General features: G+C 45.1%; 1 pseudogene; it reads right to left on the bottom strand.

Annotated features, from left to right (window-relative positions):
• Positions 1 to 7,311: 7,311 nt before the first annotated feature.
• LOC118680753 (uncharacterized) lies at positions 7,312 to 9,134 on the bottom strand (annotated as a pseudogene).

The raw sequence follows: 9,134 nt of genomic DNA, 5'->3' as shown, positions 1-9,134 counted from the left end.
AAAGTTTTAGAAGCGGTTTTGTTTAAATATTTCAGTATTAATATTCTGGTTCTATACAGAAATTCAGCTTTCTCTGTCAGACATTTTATTGTAGAACTTCAGGAAGTCCTTTCTTCTGAGTTATGCAATCAAAATGTGCTAATTGTTGGAGATTTTAACATTTGTTTAATGTCTACAAGGACTGCAATAAGAAATCTGCTCCAAGAAAAAAACTTTAGTTCCCTGCTTGGTGCAGAATATTCAACTACACCTGCCGGTTCACAAATTGATTGGGCATTTTCAAACATGGATCCTTCCCGTGTAAGTGCAATTACTTTTGAGACAGTACACTGCTATCATGACAGGATTTGTGTCTCTATTTCGAACTAAAGTTTTCAGACTTAGTGCAATAGTTCTTCATTCTTTTTTTCCAAATATAATCGAATTGGAATGGTATAGGAATTTTGACAGTAGTTTTTAAGACAATTTTAAGAAAAATATGGAAATAATCTAATTAAGAAAATTTAAATTATATATATAATTTTTTATTAATTATGACATTATTTTATAAATATATGATAGAAATTAAATAGTATAAGGAAAAAAGAAATATAATTTGGATATATGTATAAGAATCTCTACAAACATTTATGTTTAATATTGTAAATATTATATAAAAATTAATATAATAATATTATATTGTTTTAAAAGTTGTTAATATTTATTATTTTTAAGCTAAACATGTATAATAATATCGATATAATAAATAAAAAATGTTATTCACTGTTCAAAAACGATTTCTTCTCATACTTCTCAATATAGTTGTAATGAATTCTATATAAAATCAATTATAAGCGTATACAAAAAGCACAAGAACGATTTCTCATAATTTGAGTAAATTTAGTTTACAAATTGCTCTAATTATTTTCACCGTGAGTGAAAAATAAATAACTAAGGCAGCAGTTCCTACTTCTAATTATTAAAATATATAAAGAAGTCTCAAACGAATATACCATTTAACTTTGCAAGAGTATAAAATGTTCGGTAACAGCCCTTCCTTACTTGTTTTTAATTTGATTTTATTTAACAATTTATTGACAACAATTTTTATACTCTCGCAACCTGTTGCTACAGAGTATAATAGATCTGTTCACCTAACGGTTGTTTGTATCACCTAAAACTAATCGAGTTAGATATAGGGTTATGTATATATATATGATCAGGATGATGAGACGAGTTTAAATCCGGGTGACTGTCTGTCTGTCCGTCCGTCCTTGCAAGCTCTAACTTGAGTAAAAATTGAGATATCTTTATGAAACTTTGTAGACATGTTTCTTGGTACCGGGAGACGGTTGGTATTGCAGATGGGCGTAATCGGACACCTGCCACGCCCACAAAACGCCATTAATCGAAACAAAAAAATTGCTATAACTAAGCTCCGCAATAAGATACAAGACTGTAATTTGGTACACAGGATCACATTAAGGAGGGGCATCTGCACCAAATTTTTTTTTTAAATTGGGCGTGGTCCCGCCCCTAATAGGTTTAATGTGCATATCTCCTAAACTGCTAAAGCTATAATAACCAAATTCACGGGAAGCAAATATTTTTGGAACTTTTACCTACAGTGTGAAAATAGTTAAAATCGGGTGGCAACTCCGCCCACTCCCCATATAACGGTACTGTTAAAGACTACTAAAAGCGCGATAAATCAAGCACTAAACACGCCAGAGACATTAAATTTTGTTTCTGGGATGGTATGAGATCACTTTATAGGAACCGCGTTCAAAATTAGACGTGGCACAGCCCATTTTTAGGTGAAAACCCATATCTTGGGATCTGTTTCACCGATTTCAACCAAATTGGTTGCATAACGTTCCTTTCATATTTCTATGTCAAAGTGCGAAAATAGGCGAAATCGGACTACAACCACGCCTATTTCCCATATAACACCATTTTCAATTTCATCTGATTCTGTCACTTTCCACTATGCAAATCAAGCAACAATGTTTGTATCGGTGTAAAACTTTACACGAATAATGCCTTTAAAGTATGCCATCTTGTGACCAAAAATTGTTTAAATCGAACCAAAAGTGTTCAAGCCCCTAGGTACTAAATATGTGGACCGCAGTGCCTATAGTTGACCTTCTACCGAAAATATCAGTCAACCCACAAAGAAATCTCAAACAAGTATATCATTTGACTTTGCGAGAGTATAAAATGTTCGATTACATCCGAACTTAGTCCTTCCTTTCTTGTTTAGTTTTTATACTCTCGCAACCTGTTGCTACAGAGTTAATAGTTTTGTTCACCTAACGGTTGTTTATATCACCTAAAACTAATCGAGTTAGATATAGGGTTATATATATATAATGATCAAGATGAAGAGACGAGTTGAAATCCGGGTGACTGTCTGTCCGTCCGTTCCTATCGGGTGGCAACTCCGCCCACTCCCCAGATAACGGTACTGTTAAAGACTACTAAAAGCGCGATAAATCAAGCACTAAACACGCCACAGACATTAAATTTTGTTTCTGGGATGGTATGACATGATTTTATAGGAACCGCGTTCAAAATTAGACGTGGCACACCCCATTTTTAGGTGAAAACCCATATCTTGGGATCTGTTTCACCGATTGCAACCAAATTCGGTGCATAACGTTCTTTTCATATTTTTATGTCAAAGTGCGAAAATAGGCGAAATCGGACTACAACCACGCCTATTTCAATTTCATCTGATTCTGTCACTTTCCACTATGCAAATCAAGCAACAATGTTTGTATCGGGGTAAAACTTTGCACGAATTATGCGTTTAAAGTATGCCATCTTGTGACCAAAAATTGTTTAAATCGAACCAAAAGTGTTCAAGCCCCTAGGTACTAAATATGTGGCCCGCAGTGCCTATAGTTGACCTTCTACCGAAAATATCAGTCAATCCACAAAGAAATCTCAAACGAATATACCATTTGACTTTGCGAGAGTATAAAATGTTCGATTACATCCGAACTTAGCCCTTCCTTACTTTTTTAGTTTCTTTGTTTTTTTTTTGTTTTATGTATCTATAGTGCCTTTCATTTAGGCTCGAAGGACCATGTTTTTAATTCCAACCTGTTGAAATTAGTTCACTCACCACTCTTTAATATCGTATCGCAACAATTTTAAGTAAAATGAATTCACAATATTTTTAACCCACTCAATACAAAAAACACTAGCAACGCAGCTCAAAAATATATGAAAAATGTTTAATATAAAAATGGAAGTGTCCGGATCAGTTCCGCAGACGTAGACTGCAGATACTCGACCGACGGGAATCAAAAACGTTGACGATGTGTTCGCTTCGTATTGGATACGCCAAAGGGGTCGGCCGCTTCGAGTGGTTGTGGTTTCGTTGATGGTTAGTGGGGTGATTGACAGGTGTGTTGGGTTATCCTGGATGGTAGTGTCGTTGTGTGAGGAGTATGATGCGTGAGGTGATGTGGTGAATGTTGCGTGTCGGTGATGTGTGCTTCTGCTGGTGTGCATGGAATTTTTTCGTTCAAAATCATTTTGGTACTTTAAGAGACTGTGCTGTTTTAGAATCTTTTGAGTCTGAGCTCATTTAGAAAGTCTATTGAAATAAATTAAAATTTCTCAGCGGCGCTGATAGATAATTTAGGAAATATCTGTGTATATATAAATGTGTGATCGAAAGCTCTGTTTAGTAAATAGAGTTTTTCACTTCGAACAAAATTAATATTCATTTCCGTATATATGTATAACCGCAATTTTTATACTCTCGCAACCTGTTGCTACAGAGTATAATAGTTTTTTTCACCTAACGGTTGTTTGTATCACCTAAAACTAATCGAGTTCGATATAGGGTTAGGTTAGGTTAGGTTAGGTTAGGAGGTCGATCCCAGAAGGGATCCCACTTGGACAGCTTAAGACGCCAGTCCGTTGTGATATCTACGACTCCTATCGTCCGGATCAAAAGACCCTTACAAGTCGACAAGACGTCTTGTACTGACTACAAACTTGTTAAGACGGCCAATATCCATTACGGATAGGTATTCAGGGCCGCCAAACGTGTGATTGCCGAGATATTTCAATCGCAGCCTAGCGAATGCCGGACATTGGAGGAAAAAGCGCTGGGATGATTCCACCTCGCCCTCCTCCATACAACTTTGGCAACTGGCATCGGGTAGTACACCAAGCCGTACCGCATGAGTGCCCATTGAACAGTGTCCAGTGAGAACTCCTACAATAGCGGCTAGATGCACTTTGCCCAGGGCGAGAGGTTCCCTCGACCTCCTGCGATCCACTCTTGGCCAGAAGGATCTGCTGAGTGCACGCGAGGTCCATTGATCCAAAGTTAGAGCGCAGGACGCTAACGGAGATCCAACCCGATCCCATGCCGATGAGAGCGGGGCAAAGGTGCTCCCCCTGGCTAGCTCATCGGCTTTGCAGTTTCCAGCGATTCCGCTGTGACCAGGCACCCAAACGAGCCTGATGTTGAAATAGCCAGACGCTACCTCTAAAGAGGGCAGACACTCCTTGACCAGCTTTGATTGCACGGTACGCGCGCTCATAGCTAGTATTGCTGCCCTACTATCAGAGTGAATGCTCACTTCTACAAACGAGGCTGCACTACGCAGCAGTACTTCTACCGCCGCCTTAATAGCAGCCACTTCCGCCTGAAAAACACTAGAGTGATCCGGTAGCCTGAAGCTAAGACTGACGGAGAGCTCCTTACAGAAAACCCCCCCTCCAACCTTCCCTCCTAGCCTCGATCCATCCGTGAAAAAGCTCACCGCGCCTCTTCTCCAACGGCTTCTTCCCACCCACATGTCCCTCGTTGGGATATGAGCGGAGAAAGAACCGCCTCGAGTGGCTACAGTGACGCAGTGATCTATATTTTCCGGGATGCCGCTGAAGGAGGAAAGAATTTCGGAGTGCCCTTGTTCGGACCTCTTCAAAAGCCCAGCTTCCCTGAGCCTTAGAGCACACTTCGCGGCAATGCACCTACCGGCAATGTCCACAGGTGCTATGTTTAAAATAGCATTAAGAGCTAGTGTCGGTGTGGTCCGCAGTGCATCGGAGATTCCGATGAGCGCCGCTCTTTGGACCCTTTCAAGCTTTTTAGCCAGTATGGTCCTCTCGAGCGCCCTCCACCAGACGAACACACCATAGAACATTATTGGCTTAACTACGGTTTCGTAGAGCCAGAACACCACTATAGGTGAGAGTCCCCACCTTTTCCCAATAGCCCCTTTGCAGCAGTATAAGGCGACCGAAGCCTTCTTAACTCTCTCCTCTATATTTGGCCTCCAGGAAAGTTTGCTATCGAGGATGAGCCCTAGCTATTTCACTTTCTCAGCAGGCTGAAGAAGTGAACCCCCGAAAGAAGGGAGAGGCACATTTGGTATCTTATACCTCCTGGTAAATAAAACCAATTCGATTTTACTTGGGTTGACGGCTAGGCCGCTTCTATTCGCCCACCTAGATACCACGTTCAGGTACCCTTCGGTGAGCTCGTAAACGGTATTCAGGAACTTTCCCTTAACCATAAGAACCACATCGTCAGCGTATGCTGTCACCCGACAGCCTTGCGTCTCGAGTTCTATAAGTAGGTCGTTAACCACCATTATCCAGAGCAGTGGGGAGAGTACTCCCCCCTGCGGAGTTCCCCTATTCACTTTTCTGGTGGCCTTGGCACCACCCCACTCCGCTGCGACAGTTCTGTCGCAAAGAAGACTAAAAATAAGGTGCTTGAGGTTAGATTCCACCTCAAACTTTTCGAGGGCTTTAACCACTGCCTCTGGTCGCACATTGTTGAAGGCCCCCTCGATGTCGAGGAAGGTGCCCACAGCAAATTCCTTGTGCTTGAGAGCTATCTCCAGCCATGACACTACATCATGCAAAGCAGTGTCGACTGACTTGCCTTTGATATATGCATGCTGCGCCCGTAACAGTTTACCCCTCGGTATTCTGCTCCTAATGTACAGATCCATAAGCCTCTCCAGTGTTTTCAACAAAAACGAGGATAGGCTGATGGGTCTGAAATCTTTCGCACAGACGTGAGAGCTTTTGCCGGCCTTCGGAATGAAAGCAACCTTAACCTGTCTCCAGACCTTTGGGACATGGCCAAATCTGACGCAGTTCGCGTAGATAGGGGCCAGCCAGCTCAATGACATCTTGATCGTGCGCTGCAATTGCGCAGGAATAATGCCATCGGGCCCCGGGGACTTAAAGGGCTTGAAGGATTTCAGCGCCCAAGTAAGGTGACGATCGTCCAGAAGGTCCAAGAAGGCTGTACAGCCCTCCTGCAGCTCCCCCAGTGATACTTCTTCAGCAGAGTGATTTAGTGGAAAATGAGCATCTAGGAGTAGTTTCAACGACTCCTCGCTACTCGTTGTCTCACTACTATCTGCATTTTTTAGATACCCCACTGGAGTAGGGTTTTTTGCAAGAATGCGCCTAAATCGTGAGGACTCATGACAGCCCTCTACACTACCGCAGAAGGCTCTCCAAGAAACTCTCTTGGCTTTCTTCGCTTCTACGGGCTTTGTTGAACAGTCTTCTGCTCGAAGATCTGATCTCCGTTAGCTCCGAAGCCCACCAAGGGGTTTCCCTTTGATTTTCTGAGTTCTCAGATGACAGGAGCTGTCAAGAGTAGTTCTACTAACAGAGCTGGCAATCTCGACGAGCTCATAAACCGCATCCGCCGATAGGATCGAATCCCTGTCGGGTGCGGGTGGCAGAGCTGATCGAAGCTTCCTGCAGTACCGGACCCAGTTGGTATTCCTAAAATTTCTATAGGTTTTGAGTTCCGGGCATGAGGCTTTCAAGCTGAAACCAATATATCTATTATCAGAGAATGAATGGTCGTCTAGAACCCTCCATTCCGAAATCAAGGGAGCGATTTCCCTAGAGGCTAGCGTAATGTCAAGGACTTCCGCCCTGCTAGCAGTAACAAAAGTAGGGCTGTTCCCCCTATTACAAATAGAAAGATCTACTCTACAGATAAAATCAAAGAGTGACTCACCTCTTGTGTTAATGTCCGAGCTCCCCCAGACAGTGTGCCTTGAATTTGCATCCGAGCCTATTAAGACACCGGCTCCTTTGCGCCTGGCCTCTGCCAGGGCTCTTCTCAGCAGGTTCGGAGGTGGCTCCACCTCGTCGTCGTGCGGCATGTAGGCTGAGAACAGCCAGAGTTCTCCAGCGCTGTCCTCCAGTCTAGCAGCGACGACGTCCTCGTTGCTGAAATTATGTAAAAGAAAAACGTTAAGTTCGTTTCTGATCAATAAGCAGGCTCTGGTTCTACCTGTACTGTTTGCGGCCAGGAGCTTGTGGCTAATTTGGAGGATCCTCATCCTCCAAACTCCTCTCCAGCAGTGCGAGTTCCGCACCTTCATCCGTACTATCGACCCCAGCAGCCTCAAACAGACGGTCGAGACTAAAAACGGATCCATCATCGACTGACGATCCGCCCCCCGTGCTCACCGTATCCGAGAGGATGGGATCGATATCCATTTTAGAGTGGGTCGCTCTCCCACTCTCTTCCACCTCCGCTGGTGGCGACGGGCCATCAGCCCTGGCTTGATTTGGGAGAATCCTGAGGACGACCCTCTCGAAACCATAGCTTATGGCCCCCTTTGCACTGCTGAGAGGAGCGAGGGACTCCTTATTTAGGAGTATCAGCGCTTGCCGATATGGTTCCTCGGTCCTCTCCAGCCTAACCACCTTCCAGTCCTCGGTGGGAAGAGATGGATTGCAGTACCGCAATATCTCTTCAATTTCGGTCGGGGTGGAGGGTTCGGCCGGAAGCCAGACACGAGCACGAGGTCGCATCGGAAGATCCGATTTGGCCACCGCCTTGAGCCTTGCTCCCTTCCATACTTCCCCCACCCTGGCTACCGCCTACTTATAAAGGAATGCCGACCGTTCGTCGGCACACCTTACAAGTTTGTGTAAGTCGAGACTCCACCCGGCACTTTCACATCTAGGGGGTGGTCCAGGGCTTCCCCTGACCGCCTTCATGAACACTGCGGAGATAGCAGCCGCTACCCGCTTCCACTCTTCATGGGAGTTGGCTCCATCTCCCCTGCTGCTGTCGTATACCCCGAGCTCAATTGAGCTGGCGAGTTTAGCGATTTCGCTAAACATCGGTGCCGCTCCGACTCGAGGCTTCTTACCGAGGGAGGATTCCCCCTCCTACGACCTCTGTCGCTTCATCGACGCGGGGGGTACGCTCGGCCCCCCTTTCCCGACATTGACGTCGCTTAGCACCCTTTTGGCCCACTCAAGTGTGCTAGCATGCTGATCAGTTTCCTGGTCAGCCTGCTTGCCACCGTAGCGCTCCAAAATCTTGGTAGCCAGCCGACGGTCCGACTTCAGCTTTTTAGCTGTAGTCTGGCGTTTCCCCCCGGAGCCTTTAGCTTTCACTGAGGACCCCGCGCCCCCCATGTACTTAACAGAGGTTCCTCTGCTAGTGCTGGCGATTCCGCCGCGCACTTCTGCCCTGCCTAAGGTGTCCGTCGGCAGATTTCTGCCCACTCCCCCCACGTTAGCGATCGTAAGCCGGTCACCCCCGGAATTATTCTTCTCATCCTTCGGCGGAGACGGTTTCGTCCCCATCGGTGAGGATGCCCCCCCCCCCCCCCAGGGAACTGTCCACTTTTGAAGAGGTCGATTTCGACCCGCTTCCTCCCTCGTCCTTGTTTAAGTTTTGTTGTTGTTTTGTGTTCATTGTAATTGGGTCCCCACTCAGAGCCGCTATCCGTCTCCTGGAAAGGTAGTCGCCTTTAAATGGTCCCAAGGTTGTCTCGGTTACGAGGCCAAGGCGAGGGTTGACGCACGCCCTTATGAGGCAGTGCGTTCAGAGCCGACCAGCGCAAAGAAGGAGTCATCTCATCAAACACCTACCACACCAACTTAATGATGACAGGAGGGGAACGTACTCTGAGGCCTGCCATGGTTTTAACGGGACGGAGGCGGCCTTGGTATTAGCCCATCAGCAATTTCTGCAGGGTGTCACCCCTAGATACTCAGGTGACAGAATACCACGACCACCAGCCCAGGGTTCAAACCGATCCATCTAATAGTCCGAGCTAAGTCCGTGTCGAGCAAAGGTCAAATCCGTAGGAGTTATAAAGGCCGTGAAGGCCGCAGGTCAT

Source organism: Bactrocera oleae, chromosome 2, assembly GCF_042242935.1.
Source record: "Bactrocera oleae isolate idBacOlea1 chromosome 2, idBacOlea1, whole genome shotgun sequence".
In the NCBI taxonomy this organism is placed as follows: Eukaryota; Metazoa; Arthropoda; class Insecta; order Diptera; family Tephritidae; genus Bactrocera; species Bactrocera oleae.
Note: the sequence above shows the minus strand (reverse complement) of the source record. Positions and strands in the feature narration are given on the sequence as shown.